This window comes from Onychostoma macrolepis, chromosome 17, assembly GCF_012432095.1.
Source record: "Onychostoma macrolepis isolate SWU-2019 chromosome 17, ASM1243209v1, whole genome shotgun sequence".
Classification (NCBI taxonomy): domain Eukaryota; kingdom Metazoa; phylum Chordata; class Actinopteri; order Cypriniformes; family Cyprinidae; genus Onychostoma; species Onychostoma macrolepis.
The window spans coordinates 24,212,815-24,233,912 of record NC_081171.1 but is presented as its reverse complement, the minus strand read 5'-3'; the positions used below and the strand labels follow the sequence as shown (position 1 = coordinate 24,233,912).

The window sequence follows — 21,098 nt, the reverse complement described above, 5'->3', positions numbered from 1 at the left end:
TACTCTCATGTCATTCCAAAGTACGAGGTGCCACAAGGGGCGCTATTGCACACATTAGCATAAACTGTCTTGTTTTACAGTAAATTTTTAGTTTACAGTCAACCGACATGGAAGAGAAGAAATTGTTGAATAAAGTTGTTATGTTTGTTAACTTTGTGCACAAAGAGTATTCTCCTAGCTTCATAAAATTAAGGTTGAACCACTAATGACACATGGACTATTTTAACAATGTCCTTACTACCTTTCTGAGCCTTGAACGTGTCAGTTGCGTTGCTGTCTATGGAGGGTCAGAAAGCTCTCAGATTTCATCAAAAATACCTTGTTATGTGTTCTGATAATAAACAAAGGTCTTACAGGTTTGGAACGACATGAGAGTGAGTAATTCATGACAAAATTTTCATTTTTGGGTGAACTATCCCTTTAATAATAACACATCTGTAATTATGGCATAGGAATTTGTAGGTAATGCTGTTACTCCTTGAGTACTTGAGGTTTGTTACTCTAAAGAAATTCAAGAACACGTTAAGTATTTACAATGGGAAAGCACACTTGCAATGCACTGGCCAAAATCTGGCCTTTTTGCCATTACACTTTCCAGAAATACATCCCTGAATATTTGATGATTGTCCTGTTCGAAATCCTGCCTTGATTTATACAGATAACTGATAAAAAGGCTTTTAAGAGAGGGTGAACGATTGTGGACACCTATAGTAAGACGAGCTATCGCTGATTATCATTTCCCACAGCCAGCAGTGAAAGTGAGAGAAGGGCTTTTAGTTATCAGAGACCCGTGAAGAGATAATCGGGAGAACACGCTATCTTCTGCAACCTAAACTCATGAAACCATCGCTCAGATAAAGTCTGTCAACACAGCATGTTCTGTAAGTTTTAGATGTATATATGTATTTATTCCGTCCGTTCTATATTTTGAAAAAAGCTTATATTTTTATCCCACGGCATGTAGCATTATCTATAATAATGCCCCGGTGCAGAAATGGCACAAACGCGAGGCAGAAAAATCAGGTCATTGCGGTTCATGGAGCAGTTTTCACTCTCACCATCACACTAGTCCACCAAATTCATTCAGGCTTGCCTTCACATGCCCTAGGAAATCCCAGAGGCGTCCAAATGTTGCGTAACATCTGTCCAGCTTTACTACACTTTCTCTTTCACGCACACATACACTATTTTCCATATTTATTAAAAGGCGGTCGCACGCTGAATAAAAAGCACAGTGCTAAAGCGAGGCTAGAACAACTCACGTGTATCACCACTTTCAGTTCAAGACAGCGGTTCAACAAATCGCAAATGACACAGTACTTTAAAAACAGCGCTTAAAATAAGTAAAAAAATGCATAACCAGACCTTGAGTTTTTATTTTTTCATTCAACTACCCTGCATCACCTTTGTGTGTGTGTGTGTGTGTGTTAATGGCCTGTAATTGTACACTAACTCCTTAGACCATTTGACTGTTGAAAGACAATATAATTGCAGCATAACAAAAGTGCTTGTTCCCTGTCAGTTTTGGTTTGGTTTGGTTTGGTTTGGTTCAGTAGATGTTTCCATGGACCGCAAGTTTGCATAAACTTTTCAGTAATATGCATTTTAATATTCTGCAATAGCATTCACAAGGCAGGGGAAGGTCACTGCTGAGGATGCTACTAGCAAAAATACATTATATTGAAGCAATTTAATAGGTCTGGTAATTTTTTTAATATATTACTATCACATCACAGCATGACACTTGAACAACTAATTTAAACTAAGTAAAATGAATAAAACTAGAAAATGCCCTCAATTTCCTGTTATTATTATTATTAATTGATCCAAATCAAAAGCATCCAAAGCAATTTAGTAAAAAGAACCCGATTTTCCAACAATATTAGAGAGGATGCTGGAGAGTGAGTTTGATAAAGTCAATTCAATGAAAAGAAAAACTCTTTTGTCCGCAATATCTGAGAAATTATCAAAAACAAAAATTTTAAATATATGAAATCAAAATATAATAATAATAATAAATATAATTAAAAAAGGATTATAATATTTCATTAATTATTTATAACTTAATATCTACAGCTATCAAAATGTAGAAATTTTATTGATATTTTTGATAGTCAGTGTGTAAATAGCTGCATGCGCATTTTTTATATTTGTGTAGTCAGACATAGTAAACATGAATTATTCCATCACTTTAATTTTCTACAATTATATATTGTAGACTCTTGAATGCTAATTATAGGAAAATAACTGGAAAAGCAGCAGCCGTTTTTGAATGAAATGGTCAGAATTAATTTCTACTGATTTAGCTAGAGATGGCAGAATACTGTTTATGAGCACATTTTTTGTCTAATAGGATCAGCTTACTTGGCTGCATGTGCAATACAATATGTCATAAATGTAGCAACAGCGTTTTGTCATGCTACTCTAACTCCTTGTAGGAAATCATAGCTCGTTACTGGAAAAGCTACACCATTATGAATACATCATGAGTTACAGTCACGCTACTATTGCTACTTTTAGCTTCACTTCAACACTGTTCGAAACTTTAAAGAGCAGAGGGTGAGTTAAGGTGGATGAAATGTTGAAATAAGGCTGTTTTTTATAAACTCTATGAAAGGAACTTCTATTTGGGGCTCACTGAAAAGGATTTCTTTTGCGCTGTTTGAAGCCACGCTCATCTAGGCCTTTGAGTTGTCCAAGAGACACAATTTCACCAACAATTTAACATTGACTATCTGTCAAAATGTCTCCCTGTTCATGAGGGAGTTCTGGTGCCTGTCTCTCCTGCGCTTGATGCTGTGTGTGTGTGTGTGTGTGTGTGTGTGTGTGTGTTTATATTCAGCAAGAGCTTCCAGCTCCCACAGTCTGAGCCATCAGATGAAGCTTTTTAAGCCTGCCAGGGTGATTCTGCTTGGCAGTGAGGAGGAGTGACTACATTAAAGCCCTGAGGGAGCTGTACCGCTCATGAACATCGCTGTGTGTCTGCCTTGTCTGTCTTTCTTAATCTGCCTCTCTTGCTCCCAGATTCTCTTTTCTCTTATACCTGTTCCCTCTGCAAACTTCGAAAAGACAAATAAAAATATTACCGCTGTCATATGATTAATATAAAAACATATTCTTACATTTTTACATTTATATCATTTGATATAATATTTATATAATTTCATTACTTATTTTAAATATGCTAAATTACTTTAACATTCACTTCCTTAAAAAAAAGAAAACAAAATAACTTTTGCAAATTTGTTTGGTGTACAAGTATTTGATATGCATTTTTTTTGTATTATTTATATAATATTACATTATTTATTTGTATCTTGAATATTAATAAAAAGCTTTTATTTTTATGTTTTTATTTAAATTTTATTTTATTTGTTTCTCACATAGTTTTGTTAAGGGTTTTGTCATTTTAATTATTGTTAATTATTTTTCATTAATACATTTTTTTAATACATTTATTTTTATTTCTTAGCTTGAACTTATTTTATTTCAGTTAATTGCTAAGACAAACCTTTTAAAGTTTTATTAAGATTTAAGTTTAAGTTTACGGAGCCCCACACATGACGCGCAGGAAAAAAAATAGTAAAGCGTGTGCACAACATCGTAATTTGGTCATGAAATTTGCATTTGTAATGTCTTGTGCACGATTTAGTAAAATGAGGGAACAAATTATTATGTTCTGCGCACAATTTAGTAAAACGAGGGAACGAATTATATCGTGCGCACAATTAAAATTTTTGCACTGCATGTCATATGTGGGGCTCTGTTTAAGTTTCTTACATTTTAAGTTTTTCTTCTAATATTTAGTTTATTTCAGCTTTATTTCCATTAACAAAATATTTACTTTTAGTTAACAGTAACACAAAGACTGCAATTTCTCTGTACCTAATATAACACGCTTTCTTATTTACAGACCATCAATTTCTCAGCCAATCAAACCAATATCAAATGAACAAAATGCAGTTATAAAATGACAGATTAAACATTTGGCACTATATTATTTTATGTTTATACAAATCAGTGGTGTCGTGTGGCTTCCTGCACATCCCTGCAGTGAACGAACCCTCGAGTCAGTCGCCAGTCCTTATTCCTCGCTCTGTGGATTACATAATGTCACATAACTGAAAATAGAGCAAAGGCTCTAAAGCTCCAGCACAGCTCTCCATCACAGCACAACCTTTCTCTCAATATGACTGAAAAATCATTTAATACGTCAAAGATATAAATAATGGATGCAATTTGTATCTATAATTGACCAGAAGAAACCCACACATTCAGAGGGGCTTAAAAATCCTTCAGATTTCTTACAGTGAGATGAATACTTGAGACTCTCTGCGTCTCTGCCTCACTCTGGAAGAGGAATTCAGTAAGACTGTGTCTGCTAATAGAGTCATGTATTCCCATACATTGTCTAATTCACCGAAGGAATTATGCAAATTTGGTAATGGCGCAAACTTGTCACATGTCTGGGCACTGCAAAGCGGTGCTAAGCATTCCAGAAAGATTTGAGAGAAATTCATATGAAACTTCATATGTGTACTCAGTATAATAAAGAAATTTTAGAGGAAATATAAAGAGATTTGTTCTGAACAATGTCTCTCCATCAATCACAAGAGCAATACTGCTGCTGGATAAAGATGTTGAGTTCTGTCAGTAGATGTAAATAAACTGCACCTCCAGAAACTCCTTCCTAAATACCCCAGCATTAGAAATGCATGGCTGTTGATTTGAAATGATGTGACTGAGCGACTAAAAGATCAAGTTTGATTTGTTCTTCACATTTCACGACAAACTCTTTTGTGAATTATTCTAAACATGCTGCCAGTTTTTCAAAATATATTTTATTAAAAGATACAGCAGTGCCAAGCATTTTATCCTTGAAGTATTTTTGTTTTAATCTGTTTGTAATAAACAGCAAACCAGCATTTAAAGGAATAGTGCACCCAAAAATGAAAATGACCCATGATTTACTCGCCCTCAAGCCATCCTGTATATGACTTTCTTCTTTCAGACGAATACAATCAGAGTTATATTAAAAATACACTGGCTCTTCCAAGCTTTATAAAGGCAGTGAATGGGGTTCAAGATTTGAAGTCCAAAAAAGTGCATCAATCCATTATACAAAGTGCTCCACAAGCCTCTGGGAGGTTAATAAAGACCATTTTTCGTAGAAAATTATCCATATTTACAACTTCCGCTAACTGTCATATGCGCGTTCCAGCATACAAACAAAATTCATACTCATTCTTCTCCCCTTTGTGAGTCAGATTGGTGTTGTCAGTCTTGAATCTGTTTCTAAACACACAGACCGGGTCAGCTCAAGCCCGTGGATTACAGCGAGGGTCTGTTTAGCCTTCATGACTGCTTAGTAAGTATGTGTTTGCCCCCAGCCTGTCTCATTAGCAGGAAGATGGAGGGATTAACTCCAAATTTCTCATTCAATCCTGCCCAGGGGACAGATGGGTCAAATCTCTGTGTTGTCCTCAAAACACACACTTCCAAAAACACAGTTTGACACTCGCTCCAAGTGTCTGTCTGTGACCGAGGTTGAGCTGTCAGGGAACAGATTAAAACGTGAATTAGATTTTTACATTGTCTGATGGACATGCGAGTGCTGCTTCTCTGCATGACGTCATTATGCTAGGGGTGGCTGTGTAAATACTACAGTAAATTTGTGCATCACAACATTAGAATTAAACGTATGAAATGGAATCATTTTGGGAATCTACTAAAGATTCCATTTAACAGTGTTAATAAATTATTGATTGCTAATGTACTGTAAAAAGTGGTAACTTGCGATTTTTACCTTACAAAGCTTGGTACCACAAATATTGTTTAATATGTAGACTTAGGGGTCTTTTTTAGTAGTAATAGTGTTAAACTTGAATATAGTGCTTCAAATGGTATCAGTAAAGTCATACATCAAAGTCAAGTGAATTTAATCATTACTTAACAAGAAGTACTTGCTCTCTAGATGCTTTCCAGATACAAATTGTACTAATATGAGCACGTTTTCCTCAGTGATTAGATATAGGCCTAGCTAGTTAGAGATCTCTCTGCATATAAATGCTGTGATTTTTTGCTTTGATTTGATATGATCAGATGCCACAAACCCACACGCTACGTGGGCTCAGAGGAACTTACTCTCTGTAGTATTTCATCAGACGATGACCTGCCAATTTGTGCTCAAACATCTGAATGTTTAATGAACGATATGAAAATCTGGAGCTTCGGCTTTTTGTAAATGTAAAAATAACAAGCTGTCAAATTGCTTAAAAGTCGCATTTTAGTTAATCATTTGACATTTGAGTAAAACATTATATTAAACAAGGTAAAATTCCTGCCTATATGATCAAAAGTCATTTTAGTGTCAGTGAGATATTATGGTTTTTAAAATATTTAGAATTTTTATCAATTTTTTCATTTTAATTTCAGTTAAAGTTTTAGTTATTTTATTTTTATTTCAGTTTTAGTTTTTTATTAAACTAAATGAAAATGAAATAGGTTGCTTTGCCAATATGATTTTTCAAAATTATTTTTATTTCTATTTTATGTAAGGGTAATACTCTGTAAAAAGTGATCAGTTGACTTAACTTAAAAAAGGGAACCCGTTGCCTTAAAATTATTAAGTAAATAATAATTTAAAAAAAAATTATAATTTAAGTGAATTGTCAAGTTCACTTAACTTTTTTTAAATTATTATTATTTACTTAATAATTTTAAGTTTCCTAAATTTTTTTTAAGTTAAGTCAACTGATCACTTTTTACAATGTACTTGTTGCACATGTACTCACTATAATAATTATTAGTAAGAGTAAATTACGCATAATTAACTTAAACCAAACCAAACCAAACCAATATTTCAATGCAATATTGCTGGGCAAAAAAAGTTCAATTGTCTGTTGGGAATGTTTTTTTTTTTTCCCCTTCACACGAAATACCTCATCATGCAGATCCCTAATGGAATGACTCAGTTTTGCCTGTGAAATTTTATGGTAAATGATAAATGTGATCACGAGTTTAGTTCAAGGTGATATGATATGAAATGTAAATCGTTCTTTATGTGACTAAATATTAAATCTGCCTCTCAGTGATCAAGATACAAGTTGTAGTAGGCCCTACATATAAAAATGCCCTCAGATAACCTCTTCAATTTATTAGCTACATCCAACAAACCATCAAAATCTCTTTTCTTGTCTCTCTAAGGATCTAGCTCTCCCTCTTTCCTCTTTCTCCAGCATTACCTTTCTATTAGCTAATGAGCTCGTTTAGTAAGTGGAATGCTGTCACTGCGCTGTTCCTGTGATGTACAGTCCACCTTTACTCCAGCCTATTAGCTAATGGGTCCAATGGAGGCCCTTAGTGGGCGGACAGGCCAACAGTGCAGGACTGCAGCGCTGCTGGACGGAGTCTCTCGCTAAAGGAAGACTGCTTGGATGACTGCTCGAGTGGGCAGGTGGGTGGAAGCGTTTAGCTGCAGCAGAGACTCGCTAACTATCGGCAGAAAGCTTCAGGGTGAGAAACAGAAGCTTGTCATGGTAACAAGAGGAGGAGTGGGAAGTGAAATGTAAAGTTGGACAGCTGGAGTCTGCAGTGCCACCTGACAGAGATCAGTTCACATACAAGGTCTATTTATATTCAGCCACGAATGGCTTTGCAGTACCAAAGATAAAGAATCAATAGATTAGGGCTAGTCATTAAAAAAAAGTCACCAAATTAATCGCAAATAACTATAGAAAAAAATTATTAAAAAATGTAAATGATAATTGTGACTTTTATCTTAAAATAAGATAAGACTTTTTTCTCAGAATTGCAAAATATAAACTTGCAATTGTGACTGCGAGGCTGCGAGGAAAAAAGTCAGAATTGCAAGATATAAACTCATAATTGTCACAATTGTGAGATATAAATTCGCAATTCTGGCCTTTTTCTCGCAATTGCAAGTTCATATCTAGCAATTATGACATTATAACTTGCAAGTTATAAAATCTTGATTGTAAGTTATAAAGTCCGATTCTGACAGGAAAAAAAGTCAGCTCAATATTTTCTATTTACTATAAAATTAATAACTTCATATTACATTTCACATTTCACATTCAACAACACTTCAAGATATTTGACTGTTAACTGTCAAATAATACAAAAACACAATTTCACAAATTGAATAACTCAGATTCTTTGAATAACTCGGAAGAGCAGATTCTATGATAGATAATGTCATCAAGAAATCACAGCTTATGCGCCAGCAAAGAAACTCCTGATTAGCTCTCTCCAGATATTACAGATGTCTGCAATGACTTAGCAAGCAACAAATCATGGTTTCAAGAGTGTGTCTAACTTTATTCTTTCCCCAATCAACTGGCTGCAAAGTGGCTGAAATTTATTCATGAAATATGAAATTTATTATTAAGAGTCAAGTGTCTTCATTGCTTTTATTCATGGTACAAGCTATCAAATGTGGTCTTTCCACATAAACATAATGGCTACTGGCTGTTCAAAGAATGTTCTGTCCAAACTCCCTGGTTCAATATGAAATACGTCAACATAGGAAAGAAACTGTACTCATTAAATCAATTCATAAAGTCTGTGAAAAGACAAAACATCTCGGTTCAGCTTGAAGATTCAGTCAATCAACCAACTAGAAAAGGTCAACAGTCATTAAAGAGGAAGCCTAAGATATTTTTATTAGGCCAAATACTCAAATAAAAGACATTTTATAGACTTCAGTCAAAGTAGAAGCAGTGTTTAATTTGACATGAATGAAAACAAGACAGTGAGCTATAAAAATAGAGTTCATCCACTGTTGTGGATGTCGATTTTTCAGTTGGCAAAACATTGACAAAACAGACATATTGAACTTCCATCCCTCAGAGTCATTTATGTTTGTGTCGAATGACTTGACCCTGTTGAAATGCTGTGTGAATTTTCTATCAGTTGTACTTTTTGTATTTTCTGTTTTTGTCTTCAAATCAGCTCAATTTTTATTTGATCTTGACTGCAGGTCTGAGTTATTATTGTTAACTAAAACTAAAGCTACTAAAAACCTTTTTGTTTATTAAAGGGGGCATTATTTTGGCATTGTTTTTTATTTTGTACAGTCCTCTGAGGTCCACTTATAATGTTATCAAGATTTTTACATCAAAAACCAAAAAAGTAATAGACAATTTTTGGCCCTGATTTGACCCCCTCATCAGAACGCTCTGTTTGAATAGGCGTGGATGGATTAGACTCAGAAGTAACACAAAGCCATAGTGACCATGTAATGAAAACATATACTCACACTTGTGTGGTGCGACATCAGAAACAATATAGTCAGCACAACATCATCTTTTAATTTCAATCTTTCTGAAAATCCAGCGTCAAATTGTCCCTTGTTTGTAAATGAATTTGTGATCAAATGAAATGAACAAAGGATCAAGTTCTTACTGACGTGGTCTGGAACTTCATTAAAAATAAAGTTTATCGCTTGGTTTCTGCATAGACCTGCGTTCAACTCTCTCATAAACACTACATGCGCGAATCTGTGGGCAGGGCTAAACAAGCAGCGCTGTAGAAGCAGACGTTGATCTTTTTCTGTGGAGGCGGTGCTTATCCACACTATTACATCAGTGGATGACCCCTTTAAAATAATGCTGAAATCAAATAAAATAGAAATATCAGATGAAAAGCTTTAAATAAAAATGAAAAAGTTGCCTTGGCAATCACCAATAAGTTAATGCACTAAAATGACTAACTCTAAAGAAAGAAAGAAAGAAAAAGAATAATGACAAAAGCACATAATAAACGACTAAAAATTACAATAAAATTAAAATCAACACTGAAAATATAAAATTAAAAGTTGTTTTCAAAATATTAATGAGAAATTAGTAGTATATAAAGTAAAATAAGACTGGGCAGCAGAATGGCACGTCACATGTGTGTTCACTGTGTCATATCCGTGCCACCTGCACACACACATTCTGGATGGTGTCCAAATCAGGTCAGAGCAGCTACTACAGCAGTCACCTTGCTTGCCCTTGTTGTGGATTACCAAGAAGGAAAGGATTAGCACATTTCCAAAAGTCAGTATTTATCTTGCTTGCCTTGGCTTCTATAGAGCAAGCTAAATCCTGACAACCAGTAACACCTCATGCTCAGCACCAGTCTGCAAAAAAAACCATCCTAATGTCCAGATGCGCCAGATACAGTGCAGGTGTCACAAATGCAAATGCTGTTGGATAAAGCGAAATAACTGTTAGCTACTATGCAATACGTTTTGAAAATTGATAAGTCACCTTGGTTTACCTTGGTTCTGTCATGATATGACTGGACTAATGAAGCCTGTCGTTTAATCTCTCAGTGTTTCCTAATGCAACCGAATTTTGCCCTGCTATAAAAATTAAGAGATAAAAATGGGCTACAATAGGATCAGACATTAGAAATGTAATCCAATGGAGACAGACCACGTGCATACGGACTGATCCACCTGTGAAGGGCCACATTTGTTGAATTTCTGGGCCATGTTTCCCAGCGTTTTCCTGCTGTTTAACCCCCCCTGGCTTTTACAAATGCTCAGTTCCACTTGACGGTAGTCTGAAGATGGCAGAGGAAGTTTTTGCAGTCACGTTCTGTGATTTCAAAAGAGGCTCTTGTGAATTAGACTTATTTTTCATGTAGGCTTTAAAAATAGCATGATGTTTCTATAAATATTCACATCAATGAGACAATTATTGATCAAACAAATTCCAGAGATTTTCTTTAAAATGAACAGCAAAAATACATTTGCAGAAAAATCTTTCCATAGTATGTTTTGAACATGGTTAGTAGCTGCACTTAAGTTTCTGTATTATGTGAATTTACCGGATATTATGGAATATTAATATCTTTATAATATCTTTGAAGTTACAAGTTGCGCTTCAAATTAAGTTTATTCAGTTAGAAGTCTGTACTTTTCATTTTATAACAAACAATATAATATTTATGCTATACTGTATTTAACACTTACTTTAAAAGAAAACAGCTATTTAAAATTGCAATAATATTATTTTTTCAGCCTTGGTATAAGTATAAGAGACTTCTTTCAAAAGCCCAATGTTTTTGCTCTGACTTCTCTCCCTAAGAATATTTTCAATGTGAAATGAAAATTAATGTTCAATATTATTTATTAATGAAACTTTACTTCAGGCTTTTTGTAACAAGTACTGTGTGTCAGGACCAGTTAATCTTAGCTTCTTAAAGCTCCACTAAGCAATTTTTCCTCATTAATAAAACTTAAAAAATAAAAAAAATTTTTTAAATGATTTACACTCACATGAGATAAAGACACCAGGCATATCAGTAGCCTTATAAAAGCTGTTTTATTTTATATGGAATGAGGTGCTTAATGGGGCCTGTCCTGTTGAGATCACATGATCAGATGAATACTACCCCCTTTGTTTTTGTAACCCCTGTTATTAGACATTTACACTCATGTTATTAATTAATCATGGCTGACTGCGAAAAAGATTAGCAGAAGTTAGCGGAAGCTAGATTACAAGTTTATAAAGTTGTAAAAATTGATATTTTTCTTACATCGCATCGATATGCTTTAGAAGGCTTTTATTAACCCCCTGGAACTGTGTGGAGCACTTTTTATGATGGATGGATGCACTTTTTTAGGCTTCAAAATCCCAACCACCATTCACTGCCATTATAAAGCTTGAAAGAGCCAGGATGTTATCAATATAACTCTGATTGTATTCATCTGAAAGAAGAAAGTCATATACACCTAGGATGGCTTGAGGGTGAGTAAATCATGGGGCAATTTTCATTTTTGGGTGAACTAACCCTTTAACCATAAACGACAGTGTGCTCCTTTAATAAACAGCCAATTATATTGCACTTTTAAAGAACTTCTCTAGAATACAATCTAGATTATACCGCAATACGCAGAAGGGCATAGGCAGCTGGTAAAGATACTGAAAAGGTTAGACCACAGAAAACCTCCTGCAATGGATCATGGGCTAACAGGCACAGGAAGAGACACCTCTCCCGGTCTCAAGATGCTTATATCCACTCTGGCAGACCTCTCACAGTCCAAGAGCACTCTGCAAAGAGAGGACATTTACACTGCCATGTGCTGGAGTGTGTTTGTATGTCAGGCTGTTTGATGTGTGTAGATGTGTCAGATAAGCCGCTTTGAGATAATGAATGAGAGGGTGATTGTAGAGTTAACTGGAACTGCTATAGACAGGGTGGGGATTCCCTGCCAGAGGGGCGGTCCATTGCAGGGAAGAGGGAAGCCTCGATGATCACTGTGAAACCAGTAGGAACAGGACGCCTGTCTCTCAGCATTAGCATCACTGTAATGGGCTCAGACACACATGACTGCATCTTGTCAACATATATGCAGCATGCTTATTATGCCCAAGCATAATGTAAATGTGGGCTCATCCTGACACATACACAAAGCACATGAATTTTTGTATTTTATGAGATCTACATAATGAAAAAAAAAAAAAAAAAAACATAATCTTGCATTTGTTTTAGGCTTTGCTTGATATACATACACACTATTATCCAAAAGATTGGGGTCAGTAAGACTTTTTAATGTTTTTGAAAGAAAACTCTTCTGCCCACCAAGGCTGCATTTATTTGATCAAAAATACAGTAAAAAGAGGAATATTGTGAAATATTATTACAATTTAAAATGACAGTTTTTTATTTTAATATATTTTAAAATGTAATTTATTCTTGTGATGCAAAGCTGAATTTTCAGCAGCCATTACTCCAGTCTTCAGTGTCACATGATTCTTCAGAAATCATTCTATTATACTGATTTGGGATTTAATAAAGGTAATATTCAAGAGACATTTCTTATTATCATTGTTAAAAACAGTTGTTCTTCTTAATATCTTTTGTTTTTAATATCTTTTGTACCATTTAAAAATGTCTTTGCCATCACTTTGGATCAGTTATATGCATCCTTGCTGAAATCTTAAAGATTAAATTAAAAAATAATTTTACAATGCCTGTCTCAATAATTAACTTTCGTCACATGTTTATTTTAAGGACTATTTCTCACTATTAACTACTTTTACGAAGTTTGCTTCAACAACCTCCTAATTTGTTGCTTACTAATAGTTAGTAAGGTAGTTGTTATGTTTAGGTATAGGGAATAAGGGATCTAAAATATGATCATGCAGAATAAGGCACTAATCTGTGCTTTATAAACAGCCAATATGCTAGTAATATGCATAGTGAGAATTGGTCCTTAAAATAAAGTGTTACCTTTAAACTTTAAATAAAATTTAAATAAACAAATAATCAAATATTAGTTTTTATGAGCTCAAATACAATATTATTGAAAAAAAATATATTATTTTATCCATTAGGAATTTGAATGGATCAAGAAATGCAGGCATTAGGCTACATGCTAAAAAGGACCATATCTGCATTATTTTCATGCTAAATAAACAATAAAATCTCTATCTCAAAAACCCATAGTATTGATTTTACTAAACAAGGATTCATCCTGGTGTTAAAAGGTGCTAAAACAAGTGATAGAAGTATCGATATTTCACTGATTCCATCCCTACTATATGAGACTCACAACTGTCTGATAGTATTTCAGTGGGCAGTGATTTCTGTCTCTAGAGGAGGTTTTACTCTCTAAGCCCACAAAGCAATAGTTCAATCATGTTAGGTGGAGAGCTGCCAAGGCCTTTGACAAAAAGCTAACAAGCCGAGTGTGCCTAGAGGGGCTTATATAGAAGGTATAAAACCCCTGCATTTAATCTCGGTAGCAACTGAAGCTTCAGTTTTAGCACACACACACACAGGGATCACAATCTAACCCAAACCCTTGACTGGCATTCCTGCATTGTGCGCACATGATCTGTGCTAAAATTGACAACCCAGACCACAAACACACAGCGCTGCACACCAATACACACATTCAAACAGTCAGACTCATTGATACTATTAGAGTAAGAGCATCAGGAGGCAGTGCAGATTAAGGATTACATTAGAAATGAGTGCATGTGAGTGCACATGGCTTACAGATGGACTAGAGCATAAGAGAGAGAGCGAGAGAGAGAGAGCTTCCATCTGATTAGATCACGTGGTTTAAACGAGACACAATGTCCACCCTTCCCCCCCTCATGAGCAATCATGTCAGTCAGTCACACACGCTCATACGTGAACGCTGGCATCGCACCAAACATCACGCAAATGTTGCTGAAGTCACCTAATCCTCGTCTTAATAAAGAAAGAACCCCTTTCACGGTATTCAGCCTCCTAAATATCTTACCAGAAACACAATATTCCTGTTAAACCTTTTAAAGGGACATGCACATCAAAATTTGCAATAAAGAAATCCACTTAAAAGACATTCACTTTTCTCCGGTCAGATGAAACACAGATGATACAATGCAGCAGGTCGCCAGACATTTTTCCAATTTTCAGTCACTCGCAGTCATTCGATGCCCGACATGTCCAGTCTCTATCCACCCCCTATCAATTTTTTGAACACCTGTAGTAAACAAACAGACATCTGAGGGCATACAGCCTGAGGAGCGTGACCAGCATGCACCTGTCTGTGGCACTCATGAATGCTCACATGCAGACATTTCTGGTATTCATGTCTACCAAATTGGCATCGAACGATGTCTACAGTGAAACCTTGCGATGGATGATGACATCGGGAGGAGAGAGAGGAGCGTAAATCTGTATTCAGAAAGGCACAGAAAACAAATAACACGTTCTACGGAGCCACTAAAGGGACATGGTTAGCCACTTGCTAGTGATATCCTGTTACATTACAGTGCATAAAATTTAACTTACCACATAAATAAAGTAAGGAGAGATGACTGAGGATGAAGGCGAATGATTTGTAGATCCTGAGCACCACTGACAAACATCTAATCTTGTAAAATGTGTGGTAAGTACTGCCACTCCGTAGTATACACAGAGTACGTGCGATCGTGAATCTCGAAAGTGAAAGTAAAAAGCAAGCATACATTTAAAAGCAATTTCAATGCCCTGCATATTAAAGGGATAGTTCACCCAAAAATGGGGTTTGATGTTTATTTGCTTACCCCCAGGGCATCCAAGATGTAGATGACTTTGTTTCTTCAGTAGAACACAAACGAAGATTTTTAACTTTAAATTTTTAGCGCGTTCACAACAGCCGGCGCGTGACGCGTCTTCTTCTTCTTCCTGCTTTACGGCGGACCGCAGACCTATAAGTGCATTACCGCCACCTATCTCTCAAATGTTCACAGCAGCCGGCGTGTGATGTACCACTGACACTTCTAATTGAGATTGTAGATAGAGTGTCAATGGTACATCACACGCCGGCTGCTGTGAACGCGCTCAGGACAGTTGGACAGTTGGACAGTGCGGTGGATCAAAGGTATAAAACGATATAAATACTGCTCAGTTTCTTGCACAGACCGATCGTTTCGTGTCTTTAGACCTCAATGTATCGTCACGAGTCACAGGATTTAATTTGGTTTTGTCTGTATATGTATTTTTTTTTCTCTCAAAGCCGTGGGTCCCATTGACTGCCATTATATGACTGACAGACTGCAACGGTTTGAGTTAAAAATCTTTGTTTGTGTTCTACTGAAGAAACAAAGTCACCTACATCTTGGATGCCCGTGGGGTAAGCAGATAAACATCAAATTTTTATTTTTGGGTGAACTTTCCCTTTAATAACGGCTCCCTGATGCCCGCAATTTATATACAGTATAATTACCCAACAACAGAATTGCGAGAGAAAGTATTGAAATATTTTTTTCCTCCCATCTCGTATTTATTCCATTTAGGGGTTCCGTAGTACACATCATTTCCTTTCCGAACACGGTATTGACCTATCGGTAAGCCCCGCCCCCCCTTAAATACTGTTGCTCCCTCGGACAAACAAACGGAGTTGCTCACTGTCTTTCAATGACAGCTGCAGTGAGAAAACCTTGTCCCACGATGTTTTGGCACAATTTTGGACACAGAAGGCCACCAAATGGGAATTAAATATTCCATGGAGGGATTTATAAAATATTTTATAAAGGGTTTACAGATCACAATGTAAGCGGGAGAAGTCTCATATTATGGTTGTTCATCATGATCGCGGATGACAACATGCAGGATCAACACTGTTCATGTATCGCAGGGTACGATTAAATTAATGTACATTTAACCAGTTTAATATGGAGAGGCACTGAAATGTAGACCTTCGTTTATGTGTTTTTGACCTACACTGTACAAGATGCCAGAACAGTCCGCTATTTAGTTTGTACATTAGCATGGACTCACTAACTTTAACATTAGCTAGTTTTAGCCAGAGATACCTTGCTAAAGCACAAGATAACATTAACGTTCTGCTTGAGCAAATGAAAACTGTAACTTAATGAGTGTATGACAACCAGAAAATTAACGTTTTTGTCTTCATTTGTATTGGGGTGAATACTTAGGGACATTTTGCTCTGTTTTGTTTGGATTCAGGAAATCTTTCTTTCTTTCTTTATTTATTTATAAAGCACTTTCACACAACTACCAGTTGATCCAAAGTGCTGTACAATACAGATAAAATAAAACAGATAAGAGACAACAGAACATCAAAACACAGCATAACAATACAATTGACATGGCTAGACAAAAGCTATTGACAGAAGATGTTTTTTCAGCCAGCATTTAAATGCAGGCAAAGAGGGCGCAGCTCTGATAGAAGCTGGTAATTTGTTCCATAGACTAGGACCAGCAACAGCAAAAGCTCGATCACCTCTGCAATGGAACCTAGATCTAGGAACAGAGAGGAGGCCAAGATTACTTGATCTTAGGGACCTATTTGGTTTATAATTAGAGATTGCCTCTGAGAGATATGATGGAGCTTGGTTTTGCAGAGATTTAAAAAAAAAGTTAAAATTTTAAAAGTAATTCTAGATTTGACTGGTTATTTGGAAATAAGAATGGGTGAGATGTGGTCGAACCTTCGTCTGCCTGTAATCAATCTTGCAGCAGCATTTTGGACCATCTGCAAACGCATTATAGAAGACTGACTTATACCATAGTATAGTGAGTTACAGTAATCTAAACGAGATAGAACAAACAAGTGGATAATCTGTTCAAACTGTTTTACAGAAAGTAAAGATTTGATTTTTGATAAACGCCGTAAGTGAAAGAAACTTGATTTGATCACTGCACTAATTTGTTTCTCAAAACCCAGGTTGCAATCAAAAAGAACACCAAGATTTTTAGCACAGGGTGTAAAGTAGGAAGAGAGATGACCAAATTGAAGAGCATAGTCTTCATATGACTTTGAACCAAACAAAATGATTTCGGTTTTGCTCTCGTTTAACACTAAAAGATTCTGCTTATGCTGCAAGGGAAAGTACAGCTGAGTATCATCCGCATAAAGATGGAAGGACACTCCATATTTCTCAAAGATAGCACCCATTGGCAGCATGAATATAGAGAATAAAACTGGAGCAAGAATTGAGCCCTGTGGCACCCCACAAGCAAGTGGGTGTGAGGACGAACTATGTTGGCCAATAGAAACACTAAAGCTTCTGTTAGTTAAAAAAGATTGAAACCATTTCAATACCTTTCCCTGTAACCCAACACAGCTCTCCAGCCTGGAAATCAAGATATTGTGGTCAACCATATCGGAAATCTAATAAAATAAATGATATTGCCCATCCTCTCAGGACACCTGGAATCAGTGTTACAAGTACACCAGGCACATCGTTTTTCCATTTTTGAAGCATAAACCCCATAAAACCGATGCGAGCTTCGGATCTTCCAATGTTTCTCTATGGCGCTGAAACCTACAGATGTCCGAGTTCCGCTCCCCGTGCAACTGATACTCAACTGCCATTGGCTAGTCTGCGTTTGAGGGGAGGGGCTTACTGATAGGTCAATTGGGATGCGGAGGATTGCAGGAAAGGGGATGGGGGGGAGGAATCACAATGCCGGCTGAACATTGTGATGTCTGTCAGCATCGTCTATCAGTCTAACCCTAGTGAGTGACACGAAAAACATCCCACGAATCTAGAGCGATAACGTGATGTGAATATTCACTTCACTTTTAGTGTGCAAACACCATAACAGAATGCACAATAAAGCAAATTCTCTTTCAATACACACTTAATATCGTCATCAAAATATATACTTTGTCATACCACTCAGCCTTATAGCAAGGACATTCAGCATATTAACTACATCAGTCCAAGAGTCTCACAAGTGTAAATCATTTTTAAACTGTTCCTTTAAATGTTTGAATGTGTGTCTAAATTTGGAGGTATGCTTGTTTCAGCCCAAAGTTCAATATTTTATGCCTTATGTTGGCACTTACCTGAGGGAGTGTTGTCACATAACGTTTACAAAGAACAGGGACATATATCAGCAGTTCTCGGCATAGCACAACATGATCACACAGCTTGCTTAATGGAGTTGATGCAGACCAACTCACAGCGCGATACAAACAGCATCACGTCTGTTAGGTATGAAAGGGTCTCTCATTTTCTCTCTCTCTCTCTCACACACACACAAACACACACACACACACACACACACACACACAAGCTGCTGTTCAACATCTGTAGTTCACCTCTGGGCTCCATCCTCCACCTCCCACTGAGCTTTCTGCTCAAGGGCAAATAACAGAGGATACAAACCAACTCCACCATCAACTACCAATCCCATGTCAACAACAACTCAGATCAGCCAATACAAGAAATATTTGTATTTGATCTGGCATAAACAAAGTATATTTCTACTTGGAAACATGAACTGATGTGTTTTTAATATCTTACATCAGACTTATTGTGTCTGGATAAAACAGGATGATTCACATTTGATTTTCATTATCATTATCAGTATGGTGATCAAAGTAACACTTTAGAATAGGGAACACTTATTCACTATTAACTACGACTTTTCCATCAATAAATTCCTAATTTGCTGCTTATTAATAGTCAGTAAGGTAGTTGTTAAGTTTAGGTATTGGGTAGGATTAGGGATGTAGAATAAGGTCATGTAGAATAAGGCATTAATATGTGCTTAATTTGTACTAATAAATGGCTAATATTCTAGTTATATGCATGCTAATAAGCAACTAGTTAAGAGACCCTAAAAGAAAGTGTTACCGTAATCATTATAATTCAGAATATCCTCTTGACGTATCGATGTTTGTTTGTTTGTTTTATTAAAAATCTTTATTAATACATTTTTTTAATTAAATATTTCACAATATAATTAACATAGCAATTAAATTATATTTCATATAAAAATATTTCAGTATTTCCTTTTTTGACACCAATTAAATTTTATGAAATGTGTGTTCCAATAAAATTGCAAGCAAATTCAAAAGTAATACAATACCATGCATCACAGTCATAAAAATTGGAGAATGTACTTAATTATCATGGAAATAATACCATAATACAAAAAAAACCATTTATGATACTAAAATAGGCTTTCTTTTTCTTTATGCATATAGTTTCTTTGTTTTTACTTTACAGAATTCATGCTATTAGGAAAGGTTTCATATTTCTGGATTGTCTTTTTGGATTGCCATAGTAATTCACTTCTCCACCTTACTAATTTTCCTCACTACAACAGAGTAAGTGATGGCATAATAGAAATTAAAAAGTTATTTGACAACGATAACAATAAAATGTTAAACCATCTCCTTTATACAGTATCTTTCTCTTTCTCTGTTTGTCCATCTGTCTTGTATTGAATGTACGAATAATCCTTTGGCGCTGTATGCATATGAATCACTTATGACTTCTATGTATTTAGATACCTGTGCTGATAACTTAATAATAGGGCACTGCTGTTATATGGACGCATCTGATATGCATGAATAGTATATAATGGCCCTCCCAGAAAGTCAAGCATTGGGTCACATTCTGATACTGAAGTAACCAGAGATGGATGGGTCCCTATGAGACATTTGACACACAAATGCACACCGGGGACATACTGTGGGGGGTAGTAAATGTATGTGACTGGTCGCAAATGTGGTATCTGAACCAATTTTATAAGTCTGAGAACATTGTAATGCGCTCATAATTTTTAAGAATTATGCTACACGTTGTATAAATACAAGCACATGCACAGCATTCAAACAGTCACACAAATGCAAGGTAACCAAGGTCAGTTTCTCTGTCACCTAATTAATAATAGAGAATTGAGGCAGATGACCGGCGGCGAGGCAGAACACCACCCCCTCCAGCTCTCACTAAAACACCACACACGTACAACACATACAGACAGACACACCCACAAACACAGACACACACACATACACCTACTCCTGTAGGATGCCGTAACCTTGATGATCATGTGACTGAATTATAATGCCTTCACTGTTAGCTGAAAGCACCTTCACATGCATGTGAATACAGCTCTCTCTAAATAACTAAATTACTGTTAAGGTTAACACAGATAAACCTTGGATGACTGTCAAATGTATTTTAAAAGAACATATATCAAAAATCATGACCTCAGATAGAGGTCATTTCATAACAATTAACTGTTAAGGCTATTGGATAATATTATATTAGCTAATGAATTAAAGCTAAACTACAAAGCTAAACAAGTCTTGCAGTGAGATATGGGGTTACACTCTGTGTATATGATCGGTTGTGTAATAAGTGAAGGTAAACAGTTGCAAAAGAAATCAGACTTGTGTCAATATAATGGATCCATGCATAAGGTCTTAAAGTGACAGCAGCCTAATATATCTTGACATATAATGTTATCATGAAATAAAATTACTTGATTTTTGTCATATCGCCCTACCCTACCTTGCTACTCTTTATTTTATTTTTTTTTTTAGTAATTTTTGTTTTGTACCAAACAGACACCATCTCATGGCAATTCGTACATTTTGGTGAATTGGTGGCTAATTTGTAGTTAGTACGTTTTCGTACGATCTGCTTATGCCCCAGCGAAGGTTATGTTTAGGAGTAGGGTTGGGGGTGCTTGACTTTTTTTTAATCATACATACTATATTAGAAAATCCATAGGAAATTACGCCGTTGTAAAGAAGTTTTCCCTGAGATCCGATAAAAGCATGGCAAAGTATAGCGTGAAAGCCGGCTAGAACTTTGTATATGAGTGGAGCGGAGTAA

The 21,098-nt window shown here is 35.9% G+C and overlaps 1 protein-coding gene across 5 annotated transcripts in view; it reads right to left on the bottom strand.

Annotated features, from left to right (window-relative positions):
* The window catches only part of eml5 (EMAP like 5), an 87,676-nt gene that overhangs the window by 64,710 nt on the left and 1,868 nt on the right, over positions 1-21,098 (bottom strand). The window lies entirely within an intron of this gene.